This window comes from Schistocerca serialis, chromosome 2 (assembly GCF_023864345.2).
Source record: "Schistocerca serialis cubense isolate TAMUIC-IGC-003099 chromosome 2, iqSchSeri2.2, whole genome shotgun sequence".
NCBI lineage: Eukaryota > Metazoa > Arthropoda > Insecta > Orthoptera > Acrididae > Schistocerca > Schistocerca serialis.
Genome location: NC_064639.1, coordinates 215510456 through 215524772, shown reverse-complemented (window position 1 = coordinate 215524772; position 14317 = coordinate 215510456).

The window sequence follows — 14317 nt, the reverse complement described above, 5'->3', positions numbered from 1 at the left end:
CAACAAATAAGATAGAACGAACCTCAAGTTCAGGTGCCCATTCAGACGGCCAGGTAGAAGATGTGACCCAGTGAGATGGTCGGCTATAACGCCGGCCCAGATATTCACAGCAAAATGTACCTGAAAGTGACTCTACCACAGCGTGAGTGTTTTCCTCATCTCATTCATGGCTATTCGTGCTGTTCGAAATACGATCACGATGGAATGAGACCTCGTTATTAAACAGCACGATTTGAAAGAAATCCGGTCGATCAATCCATTATTGGATCAACCACTGACACAATGCGACCCTTGGTGCCAAGTCAGTCACAAGTATTGCATGGACTCGTTGTGGGTCATATGGGTGTAATTGTCGTTCGTGGAGTAATCCCCACACGCTAGTATGTGCAGCGTCCGTTTCACGTGAAATATAAGGAATATTTATAGCGGGGATCCCCTGCAACACGTTCCAACACCTCCTCTTCAAAATCGCATGTGTGAGTGATTCTCATGTTGCCAGTTCCCTCGTTTCATCTTTCCAATGAACCAGTCTCCCGCATTCGTCGATCGAGGGATGGAAACACTTGTTGTGACGGATGATGCCTGTTAGGAAATCGTTCCCTGTACAGCCTTTCAGCAGCGAGAGCATTATAACGTACATCCCCATACACAAGATGCACGCCAGTGAGTTCTACGAAACTGTACCGGTACTGCTCCACAGTATTGTACTGTACGTCTCTGAATAGCAGTGAGTAATGAAGTGCTCTGCCGCTGATTCATAGCACGTTCTGTTATGGGTCAATATAAATGTGATGCAACAGAGCCACCTTATGGACAAGTAAACAAAACCCGCATCGTGACCTCAGGCTCTTTATCCTTGTTTCCTTGCAGGAAATAAAGAATGTACATGTAAATAAACAGCATTTTACTTATAAACTTGTACCCATGTTAGTTGTAAATAAGCTGAAAAAAAAACAGTAATGCCAGACAAAGTGGTAGACAAGTTTACTCCCGTATCTTCTTAAGCTGGCTTTTCCTGTCCCAGGTTCCGTACTTTAAATTGTTCAGCGGAGCATTCTCTATGTCCTGTTACAGTTTTGCACGCTCTTACGGAAACACCATTTATATGAGGGTGACACCACTAAATATTATACCTGTCAGTCTGACTGCGTCGTTAAGGTGAAACAGTAGACACATGGGCTGTCATATCAATGAGCGCATTTGTTGCTCACAGTTTGACTTCCTTATATGAAACAGTTCATGCCTTTATTCATTATATTGTATAACTAGTTACGGCCAATAACTAGATATGCCTATAGTCATATAACCGCTTGTAATATCGACATGCATACTGTACGAAAACATTTTCTGTACAATATGTACTTTGTAATTTAGGTGTGTGGTCTGAGAATGGTCAGCCAGAAACTGGTAACCACTGCAGAAAAAAATTGTATACCCATGTAATTGAGACGGACAAAGTAAAAATAAAGTTTTTCTCAACGCTAGCTTACGTTAGTGATCAGTGTGGCCGGAATAAAATATTGAAGACGGGCGAAAATTCCTCATCATCATAGTGATACAGATTTTGTATGCTTTTCCTAACTCGATTCAAAGTAATTCTGTTGTTATTGCTCGTGAATGTACAATGTCTCAGCTCCATTTCCAACTGTGACTCCAATGACCTTTTGTAAACTGTAGATTATTTGTATGACATATTGTGATAGTGAGCAATTAGAGATGACATCGCATAAAAAACGTCACTGTTTTGTAGATATAATGCCGCTTTCATTCGTTAGTTTTATACTGTCGATGTGGCAACAATATCGATACATTTCCCCATATATCAGCCTATCTCTTTTACTTTCTTTCTTCTCTTTTAAAGAATTATTTCTGTAAAAGAGAAGTTAGTCGTAGGAATTTAATTTCATAATTCTCTTTGCTTTTTGTTTTCACTCGGTACTGAATGTACTTTCCAGTCAAATAGAGTTGGCAAAATGAAAATTCGTTAAGTATTTTTGTTATCACAATTGGTAGGTGACAAATCAGCTCATCCATATGCCAAGTACTTAATTATTTTCAGTAAATTCATTTTGACTTCTTGTCAGCCCAGATACATCAAATACATCAAACGTATTCATGTACCTTACTCTGTGTATACGTCCAAACGGAGGGTTGGGCCTGATGTACAGGGAGACAATTATTGATGGTTCAAATGGCTCTGAGCACTATGAGACTCAACTGCTGAGGTCATTAGTCCCCTAGAACTTAGAACTAGTTAAACCTAACTAACCTAAGGACATCACAAACATCCATGCCCGAGGCAGGATTCGAACCTGCGACCGTAGCGGTGTTGCGGTTCCAGACTGCAGCGCCTTTAACCGCACGCCCACTTCGGCCGGTGACAATTATTGAACTATATGAAAATAAACGTAAGTTAGTTACAAACTACGGCGTACACAGACTTTATTCTACACATAAATACTCGGATTTAGATTGTGACATGTTCATCATTGGCGATGATGTGGCGTAGACGAATAGCGAAGTTTTGCTTGACCCGCTGAAGTATCAGAACATCGATGCTGTCGATGACCTCCTGAATGGCTGTATTAAGCTCGGCAATCGTTTTGGGGTTATTGCTGTATACCTTGTCTATAATACAGCCCTACGAAGAGGAGCAGCATGTGTTCAGATCCGGACAATATGGCAGCCAATAGAGGCCCATGCCAATGGCCTCTCGGTACCCCAGGACTAGAATGCGGTTCCCGAAGTGCTCCTCCAGGACATCAAACACTCTCTTGCTTTGATGGGGCCGAGTTCCGTCTTGCATGAATCACATCTTGTCGAAATCACTGTCACTTTGGATAATGGATATGAAATCATCTTCCAAAACTTTCACGTACCGTTTGGTAGTCACCGTGCCATCAAGGAATATCGCACCGATTATTCCGTGCCTAGACACTGTGCACACAACCTGTTGATGGTGAAGAGACTTCTCGATCGCGAAATGCGGATTCTCAGTCCCCCAAATGCGCCAGTTTGGTTACTAACGAACCCATCCAAATGAAAGAGGGCTTCGTCGCTAAATCAAACATTCTAATTTCCATCATGCCCCGCGACCAACGGTGCAGTTCCAACGTTGTAACGCAAACCGTTCAGAAGTTATGACGATTTTATTTCATATAGTTCAATAATTGTCATATTGCCCAGTCGGTGAGTCCCCTCTCATTCTGAACCCACTAGACGGTACCTCTACTTATGTGAAGTCAGTCATGTGTCTCATCTGCTTTGTTCTGCTGTTCAGTCAAATCTATGTATTAAGTTATGTGTGAACTGTTGCCATGCAGATGAAGACGTTATATATTACATCCTTAATTTATTTCTCAAAGAGTGTTAGTTAAGTATCCCATATGTCGTTTTGTACAGTGCAGTGATTCTCTAATCGTGCAGAGTATTGTGTCACCTAGAGGCCATTACACTGCTATCATATAAGCATAACACGAGAGTTATTGCAGTAGTGGAGACCAGGGAAGGTTCTCACAAGTCTTAGTTCCTACAAAGTCCCAGTTCTCATCGTTGTTGCTCCCTAATGGTCGGAACCTAACCCTTATTATTAATTCTGTACTCAGTGTAGTTTACATCACAACTATTTTATAATAGCTGCACGAAGATACTCTGTGCCAATACTGAGTTTCTGTTCAAGGTCCGTTTTTCCAGCCCTGTTTTTTGTCCAAGATGTCTCTCCGGGGTTTGTGGCCACAAAAATTTCTGAAATGATTGTCACATGTGATAACCTACTCCAACAAATGTTTATAGCAGATTCTTCGCTTGCTTCAGGTAAAGATGGTGAGAAGATACAAAAAGACAAACGAAGGAGAAATTTCTCCAGTCATTATGTTTTCAGCAGTGGGAGAGCAAAAATTCTTGAAGCTGCAACTGCGTATCAAATCAATCAAACATTAACAAGGATAGCGGCTCTCACGAGGCATGTAACAACTCAGTTTCTTTAAATCCAATCGAACCATCCTGTTATCGATCCCCTCACGCTGTACACAAAACACCAGTCTCTTGATCGCAGCCGCGCAGGATTAGCCGAGCGGTCTAAGGCGCTGCAGTCATGGACTGTGCGGCTGGTCCCGGCGGAGTTTCGAGTCCTCCCTCTGGCATGGGTGTGTGTGTTTGTCCTTAGGATAATTTAGGGTAAGTAGTGTGTAAGCTTAGGAACTGCTGACCTTAGCAGTTAAGTCCCATAACATTTCACACACATTTGAACATTTATTCTTGATCGCATTATGGGGGCGTTCAAAACAGTCTTCAACTCACCTTGTGACGTCTTGATATTTAACAACCCAAGGACACTACAACAAATTAAGATATATCACAAATGGTCTCTCCGGCGTATCCTGTTGCACCGACTCGATTCGATATTTCTTCAGGATTTCGGTGCATAGGAGTGTAACCATTAAATAGCAGCGCATAAAGGACGATGGATTTTGCACAAAGCTGCGACACAGAGCAGCGGGTGAACAAGGCCTCGAAGAAATTTGCAAAGTAGCATTGAGCCAAATAAACAGCTTCTAGAGAAATCTCAAGATAATTCAGTCGAACCTCAAACAGAGCCCAACAATGTGTACACGTCGCCTCCTGAGGTAGGGTTTTCACCAAATTGTAGGAAACGCGCGTTATTGTAAAAATTAAAAAAAAATCAGTTCTAGTGGATCATTGTTAAATAATATACATTTCACAAAATTTGATGAGGTTTCAGAATAGCATATACATGAAACATTCATTTACCAAAGCCTGTCAACAGGAAAAAATACAGAAAGAAGCTAGAGATAGGAAAAATTCAGAAAAACACATACAGCAGTTTGAACAGTCATCAGTTAAAAGAAACATTGAAGAACTAGATGAAAAAGAAAATAATAATTAATTAAGTATTTATTTAGTAAAGCAACTGAACATAACAGGAATACAAAAAATTGAAAAAGAAAAGAAACAAAAGGAAGAAGTTACAAAAAACCTCAATTAGCGAAGGTATGGGTGAAGATGACTGCTCTTGAACATTTTGTAAAGCTCAGGAAAAATGCACCCATGGTATAACTGGTCTCATGAATTACGAAGCCCTAACCCACATAACGTTTATGTATCAAAATTATGAGTGTGCACTCGAAATTGGCTAAGATGCTACAATACTTTCTCTTGAATGTTTATTTAACTACCGTTTTAGTTTCTGGCTATGTCTTAAATATATATAAGAAATGTATATTAGTGCTTTATGAAAATCATTCTTTAATTTTTGTATTCTTAATTCAACTTCTTCTGAATAAATAATTTCTCTTCTCCAATTTTAGGAAATATAACCCCAATGTCTATGACAATGAAGAACGCATTGGTGCAGATTGTCCACCACTTGTTTCCACAAGTTTAACTAAGAACGGCAAAAATATTAAATATACTGAGTAGACGGAGTTGCCTGATGTGTGATCCTCCGCCCCCCCCCCCCCCTCTCTTTTCAACCCCTACTCACGTCTTTCAATTCCCATCTCTTTCACCCCATGTATCTGTCCATCTTCTCGTCTTTCCTTTCTCAGTCTTATCTCCTCCTCACACTTCGTTCTGTCCGTCTCCTCCTTCTCCCTCTAGGTGCTCATCTCTTGCTCTTCCCTCTCCCTATCCATTTCCTCTCCTTGCCTTTCTCTGTCCATCTCCTCCTCTCCCATCTCTCTGTCCATTTCCCCCTCACCCACTCCTGCTCATCGTCTCATTCGCAATCTTTGCCTGTCCATCTCCTCATCCCTCCCGTTATTGTCCACGTTATCACCCCCACCCCAACAATGAGCAGGTGGTTCTCACTCCCACAGTATTTCTTTCCAGATATTAACTGATATGTGTGCCAAATTTCGATGAAATCGTCCAGGGGCTTAGAATGAGCTTCCTACCGGTGGGTTTGCTAGTGTACAAACATGTCAAATACACTGAAGCGCCAAAGAAACTAGTATAGGCATACGTATTCAAATACAGAGATATGTAAACAGGCAGAATATGGCGCTGCGGTCGGCAACGCCTAAATAAGACAACAAGCGTCTGGAACAGTTGTTAGATCGCTTACTGCTGCTACAATGGCAGGTTATCAAGATTTAAGTGAGTCTGAAAGTAGTGTTATAGTTGGTGCACGAGCAATGGAATACAGCATCTCCGAGGCAGCGATGAAGTGGGGATTTTTCCGCACGATCATTTCACGAGTGTATCGTGAATATCAGAAATCCGGCAAAAAATTAAATGTCCGACATCGCTCCGGTGGGAAAAGGTTCTCCAAGAACAGGACCAACGACGACTGACGAGAAACGTTCAGCGTGACAGAAGTGCAACCCTTCCTCAAATTGCCACAGATTTCAATGCTGTGTCATCAACAAGTGTCAGTGTGCAAACCATTCAACGAAATATCATTGATATGGGCTTCCGGAGCCGAAGGCCCACTCGTGTAACTTTGACTGCACGACACGAAGGTTTCCGCCTCGTCTGGGTCCATCCACACCGACATTGGACTGTTGATGACTCGAAACATGTTGCCTGGTCGGACGAGTGTCGTTTCAACTTGTATCGAGCGGATGGACGTATTCGGGTATGGAGACAACCTCGTGAATCCATGGGCCCTGCATGTCAGCAGCGGACTGTTAAAGCTGGTGGAGACTCTGTAATGGTATTGGACGTGTGCAATTGGAGTGATACGGGACCTCTGACAGTCTAGATACGACTCTGATGGGTGACATTAACGTAAGCATCCTGTCTGATCACCTACATCCATTTCTGTCCATGGTGCATTCTGACGGACTTGGGAAATTCCAGCAGGACAATGCAACACCCCAAACGTTCAGAATTGCTACAGAGTGGCTCCAGGAACACTCTTCTGAGTTTAAATGCTTCCCTGGCTACCAAACTCTCCAGACATGAACATTATTCAGCGTATCTTGGATGCCTTGCAATGTGCTGTTCAGAAGAGCCCTCCGTCCCCCTGTACTCTTACGTATTTATGGACACCCCTGCAGGATTCATGGTGCCAATTCCCTCCAGCACTATTTCAGACATTAGCTGAATTCATGCCACGTCGTGTTGCTGCACTTCTGCATGCTCGCGGGGCCCCACGTGCGGCACACGGTTGTTCGTCATTGTTCGTCCTGCAGACGTTCCAGACACTCAGGGGTGAGAAAAAAGGCATTGGTCCTATGTCTGCTAAGAAAATAAATACAGAATTCGAAAAGACAGATTCTTTTGGAGTGCAGTGTGGCAGAGAAGGGAGAGCAGTTGATCCAATGTGCGTCGAAGATGGACCACACTGTTGCAGGAGGAGTCGATCGGTGGTGTGCAAAACACACATTGCACGGGGAATTGCCCGAAAGTTGGATATGCCTGCAACCAAGATGTATAAAATACTTTGAAACATCTTCCACTGCTATCCATACAAAATGATGCATTTTTAAGATTTGCTTCCTGTTGTCCTGCCAGCTAGACAAACGTTCGCTCTGGAATTTCTTGCTTGGGTTTAAGTGGACAATGAATGGCCATGGAACATTTTGTGGTCAGACAAAGCTCATTTCCATTTCCAAGGACAGTACGTAGATCTGCAGAACATAGGCAACGGAAAATCCGCCAGCGCATCAACAGGTATCACTTAATTCTGAAAAGGTGGGTGTGTAGTGTGGGTTGACGTCGTCTTTGATCGTATGATCATATTTTTTCGAGGAGATGAGTCCTGCGGGTGTTGTTACATGTACTGTTAGTGGTAAACGCTGTGAGAGACTTTTGCACGTCATTATCATTCCAACCTTTCAACAACGTGGATATGTGGGTAGGACAATTTTTATTCAAGATGGCGCTCTTCGGACATTGCAAAGCCAACGAGGCGCTGCTGTAGAGGTAATTTCGGAAACGGTAGAATTATAAGCAATTTCCCTGCAGCCCGGCAGTCCAGGTCACCTACTCTTAATACGTGTGACTCTGTCTGTGGGGTTATTTGAAAGATGTTGTGTTCATTCCTCCAGTTGCCATCGTAGCTAAATGAAGGCATGCATTGGGAAACGCATTCTGAACATGACCCCCGAAACACTCCGATGTATTCCTAAAAATGCTGTTTCTCGACATCCACTCGTGGCAAAAAACAGTGGGCAGCATACTGAACGCGTCTTGCGCCAGACTCACGAGATTTTAATGCGGTCTCTGGTCCCATAACAAATAGAAAGTGATATCATTTTCCTTTTTATGCGGTTTTTGTCTCCAGGACAATTAAAAACCGATGTCATTTTGCTTTCTATGTGGTTTTTGGCCTCAGAACAAATAAAATCCGATAACCGATTTTTCTCATCCGATGTAGTACGACCTCGGAGTGATGCATGGGTTTACCTGACTAATAGTGCCACAACTATTGGTTGCTGAACTCGCGCAGTCATGCACATTGAATATTACAGATGGTGTAATGTGCAGCTCAAGCAGTAGCAGTTGTAATGCGATTCATCACTCATTTGAAGCCGACCCCACTTAAGGTAAAGGCTTATAGCGCCATCTGATGGTAAAATTTTCGTTACTTTTGTTTCATGACGTGTCTTCCTGCGTCAACAACATGCTGTTCAAGTACGACATCAGTCTAAGCAGTGATTCTCTTTCTACAGCGTCCGCTATTGGAACTTTAATTATCGATACTCTATACAGGGTGTTACAAAAAGGTACGGCCAAACTTTCAGGAGACATTCCTCACACACAAATAGAGAAAAGATGTTATGTGGACATGTGTCCGGAAACGCTTAATTTCCATGTTAGAGCTCATTTTAGTTTCGTCAGTATATACTGTACATCCTCGATTCACCGTCAGTTGGCCCAATTGAAGGAAGGTAATGTTGACTTCGCTGCTTGTGTTGACATGCGACTCATTGCTCTACAGTACTAGCATCAAGCACATCAGTACGTAGCATCAACAGGTTAGTGTTCATCACGAACGTGGTTTTGCAGTCAGTGCAATGTTTACAAATGCGGAGTTGGCAGATGCCCATTTGATGTATGGATTAGCACGGGGCAATAGCCGTGGCGCGGTACGTTTGTATCGAGACAGATTTCCAGAACGAAGGTGTCCCGACAGGAAGACGTTCGAAGCAATTGATCGGCGTCTTAGGGAGCACGGAACATTCCAGCCTACGACTCGCGACTGGGGAAGACCTAGAACGACGAGGACACCTGCAATGGACGAGGCAATTCTTCGTGCAATTGACGATAACCCTAATGCCAGCGTCAGAGAAGTTGCTGCTGTACAAGGTAACGTTGACCACGTCACTGTATGGAGAGTGCTACGGGAGAACCAGTTGTTTCCGTACCATGTACAGCGTGTGCAGGCACTATCAGCAGCTGATTGGCCTCCACTGGTACACTTCTGCGAATGGTTCATCCAACAATGTGTCAATCCACATTTCAGTGCAAATGTTCTCTTTAGGGATGAGGCTTCATTCCAACGTGATCAAATTGTAAATTTTCACAATCAACATGTGAGGGCTGACGAGAATCCGCACGCAATTGTGCAATCACGTCATCAACACATATTTTCTGTGAACGTTTGGGCAGGCATTGTTCGTGATGTCTTGATTGGGCCCCACGTTCTTCCACCTACGCTCAATGGAGCACGTTATCATGATTTCATACGGGATACTCTACCTGTGCTGCTAGAACATGTGCCTTTACAAGTACGACACAACATGTGGTTCATGCACGATGGAGCTCCTGCACATTTCAGTCGAAGTGTTCGTTCGTACGCTTCTCAACAACAGATTCGGTGACCGATGGATTGGTAGAGGCGGACCAATTCCATGGCCTCCACGCTCTCCTGACCTCAACCCTCTTGACTTTCATTTATGGGGGCATTTGAAAGATCTTGTCTACGCAACCCCGGTACCAAATGTAAAGACTCTCCGTGCTCGTATTGTCGACGGCTGTGATACAATACGCCATTCTCCAGGGCTGCATCAGCGCATCAGGGATTCCATGCGACGGAGGGTGGATGCATGTATCCTCGCTAACGGAGGACATTTTGAACATTTCCTGTAACAAAGTGTTTGAAGTCACGCTGGTACGTTCTGTTGCTGTGTGTTTCCATTCCATGATTAATGTGATTTGAAGAGAAGTAATAAAATGAGCTCTAACGTGGAAAGTAAGAGTTTCCGGACACATGTTCACATAACATATTTTCTTTCTTTGTGTGTGAGGAATGTTTCCTGAAAGTTTGGTCGTACCTTTTTGTAACACCCTGTACACAAGTACATCCATTTTTATGAGTGGCGTTCAGTAAGTAATGCAACACTTTTTTTGTTGGCAACATTCGGTTGAAAAAATATGGAATTTATTGTGAGAAATTGTGGAATATTCCGGCTTCAGCCCTTATAGTTCATTGAAGTTCAGACAGGTGGCAGCGCTATTCGTACTCGTCAAAATGACATATGTAATGAAGGTGCGTTCCAAGCAGAGATCTATCATTGAGTTTCTTTTGGCGGCAAACCAAAGCATTACAGATATTCATAGGTGCTTGCAGAGTGTCTACGGAGACCTGACAGTCAACGAAAGCACGGTGAGTGCTTGGGAGAGGCGTCGGTTCAAAATGGTTCAAATGGCTCTAAGCACTATGGGACTTAACTTCTGAGGTCATCAGTACCCTAGACTTAGAACTGCTTAAACCTAACTAACCTAAGGACATCACGCACATCCACGCCCCGCCCGAGGCGGGATACGAACCTGCGACTGTAGCAGCAGCGCGGTTCCGGACTGAAGCGCCTAGAACCGCTCGGCCACAGCGGCTTGCGAGGCGTCGGTCATCACTACAACGAAGTCGAGCAAACCTGTCTGATATTCCGTGTGCCGGCCGGCCCCACATAGCTGTCACTCCTGCAGTGTTGGAATGTGCGGACACTCATTAGAGGTGATCTACGGATCACACTCAAACATCTCACTGCTCAACTGGATGAGACCAGTAGAGTGGTGCCACACATGCATAGAGGTTCTCCCAGTAAGGTTGTGCGTGACCGTCGCATTGAAAGGAGGTCAAGTTGAATAATTCGGTTTTGTAACCAAAAGAGTGGGAGATAATATGTAATATGGTTACTGGTATCGCGAATAAAACCAACGTGCTTTCAGGAAAAAATGATTTGCATTAATTATCGAAAGTTCCTCGTATGTTACGTTTAGAAGTCTGCATACGACAAAGAACCATTTTGCATCAAGACGTCTTACAAATCTCTTATCGTTTTAGCTAATGCAGACCGAATTAAATAAGAGTTAAACATTTATTGCGAGCGTCATATTACATGTGCAACTACACCAACACTTTACAAGTCACTTTACAGAGGCAGGAAGAACTGTCCGTAAACCTTCGCGTGAGCCTGAATTTCTCACGTTTTCCAGAGGCGGTTTCCTCGCGATACGTGTGTGGGAGGAATTTATGCGTGTACACTCGGAAATATAACTGCAAACCTCACCGTTATGCACAACGCTTCTCTTGTAGTGTCTGCCACTGTAGCTGTATGAGCGTATCTATGAAGCTTACACTTTTACTGAATTGCTCTATGACAAAACACCCTGCCCTGCTTTAGATTTTCCCAATTTCAGATACCAATCATATATGATACGTATTCCAGACTGACGAGCAGTATTCGAGCATTAGTCGAAATAGTGTTTTCCTAAGCTACCTTCCTCATAGACGGAGTGCCTTCCCTGAGCGTTCTTCCGATGAATTTCAGCCTGAACCTGTCTTATGTGCAATTAGTTTTGTAATGTCGTCCACCATTCAATAGCTCAGTATGCATATTCCCAGTAATTTAATACATGATTATTCATCAGTCGTGTCATGGGTCTTCCTGGCTATTCATGCACAGTACATTTCCAATCCATACACAAAGCGGTTATCCTCTGTAAGTCGACCTATATTTCGCTACAGTTTTCTAGCGTTGCAGATTCTCTCTGTAGAACAACATCTTGTGCGAAAGGCCTCATACCAGATTCCGACGCTATGCATGGTATCCTTTATAAACTCGTATATTTTGAAAATGAATGGCCCGATAACACTGCGATAAGATATGCCCAAAATTATTTTTACTGTTGCAGAAATGTCTTCGTTTAAATATTACACAGCAGCTGGTTTTGATTTCATTGGCGTTCAAAAATGTCTACTTTTGCATAGACCGCCTTTATTTTGCTTCGTGGTTTCTTTTGCAGTAAATTTGTGTTTTTTAGTTTAATAAGGCTTGATTTTTCATTCTCTGCTCACATTTAATCTAAACCCCACACATTTACCAACATATGCAGAAAATGCAAAAATTTTTAGGCATTTTATGAGGTCTGTCACAAATCCGACGAGATTGAATTTTCATATTTACATATGAATCGAATATACTACGCAAATTATTTCGGTTATTTTTGGTCCACAGATGTCTGTATTCGTTCTCTTCACTACCGCTACTCAAAATGTTCTTTCAATAGGTTTACAGTGAGTTGCTTAGCAGTACGTCGTTTATGTCTTTCAGAGGAGAGACAGAACTCATCTGTAGTCAAGCGCTCTTCCACGGCCGCCGAGTTCATCGGTTGCGACTAAAGTTGTTCAAGCGTGAGGATATTGTTCTAGGTCAAAAAGCAGTCCTGCACTATTACGCGACGAAGAACAGTTCCTTAGTAACGCGAGCAGAGTCGTTTCCTTTTTGACGAAGTGGTATTGCCCACAAGAATGCAATCATTATTACCCACAAGAATTCAATTTGAAAGCCCCATACAGGAGAAGTTCTTAATCATTGCACATTATCTTCCAGCACGCAATTCGCTGGTTGCTTATCAGAATGAAGAGGCCTGCAGTGATATGGAGGTCTCAGAAATCACTGGAAGACTTTGCGGAACTGTAGGTGGACCGTCAAAAAATAAAGTAACTTCCAAATTAACTAATATATTGACAGATCGTCCTTATGCATTAGTATAAGTAATCCGAGCATTACGTATCGCTGTACTCAAACAGGAGTTACGACGTACTCAGAGAAAAATAACGCCCACACATAGGCAGGTGATTAGATCTACATGACGATTAAACTTGTAGTGCATTCCAAGTTACATGCATACTGACCACCGCCTATTGTCATGAGTGACATAAAGATACTTGATATCAGATCATAAACTTGCAAGTGCAGAAAGACTAGTAAACAGATAAATTAATGTGCACAGTGTTTTATGTATTCAACCCACACTCGCGTGTAGCTGGTGTCTGGTTGTGTGAGGTTTGCATAAAGTAATAAGCACGCGCAAGAAGGATAAGTGTTGGGCCGTAGAAGTCGGCTACCATTTAGTTTCCCAAGAAGTTGTTCTCCAGATCTGCTCTTAGATTATTTTAAAATGTTCTGTCGTCCATATTTTCCTAAATAACTTTATTGGTAATGCAGCAGGCCGTTTTCCCTCTACAAAGTGGGCAGATTTTATGTCGTGATTCAGCATGCATCACTATACTTCTGAACTAGATGGGATTTCTTCACTCACTCGGGTTATAAACATAAATAGGTCCTCATGAGTCTGAAATCAGATGTCTTCTTTTGCCTCTTTCTTCAGATGAGTTCCGTCGTCGTTATTCTCACTTACCCAGCGATCCTGGAATTTTCCTTATTATTCTTCTTCTTTCTAATATTTCTTGTTTGTCTAACTTCTAATTCAATACTATGCATTCACTCACATTTAGACATTTGGATTTCACCACCGTATTGTAATGCTTCGTTCTAAGGTCGCTCGATACGCATTTGTTTTGCGAACATTTCTCATGAGAACAATGGATTATTGCTCGTGTGCATCTTTTACTTCATAGCACATAGTTATATTCCTTTACCTAGAATTATTTCTCTCAAATAACTTTGTTAATTTCTTTGTGTGACTAATATTTGTAACTACAGCTGCGAAAAACGTTTTGTACTAATGACGAATTAAGCTCTTCAGCAGAGTTCCTCAAACCTGAAACTTCCTGGCGGATTAAAATTGTGTGCGGGACTGGGACTCGAACGCGGGACCTTCGCATTTCGCGGGCAAGTGCTCTACCGCCAGAGCTACCCGAGCACAACTAAGGGGTCGTCCTCACGGCTTCATTTCATCCAGTACCTCGTCTCCTACCTTCCAAACTTCACAGAAGTTTCGCTGCAAAACTTGCAGGAGTGGCACTTGTGGAAGAAAGGATATTACGGTCCGGCACACAGTTTTAATGCGGCGAAAATAAAGTTGTGGGGAAGAGGCGTGAGTCGTGCTTGAGTATCTCAGTCGGTAAGTTTTGATGTATGTCAGTCTGATTCTCCTGACT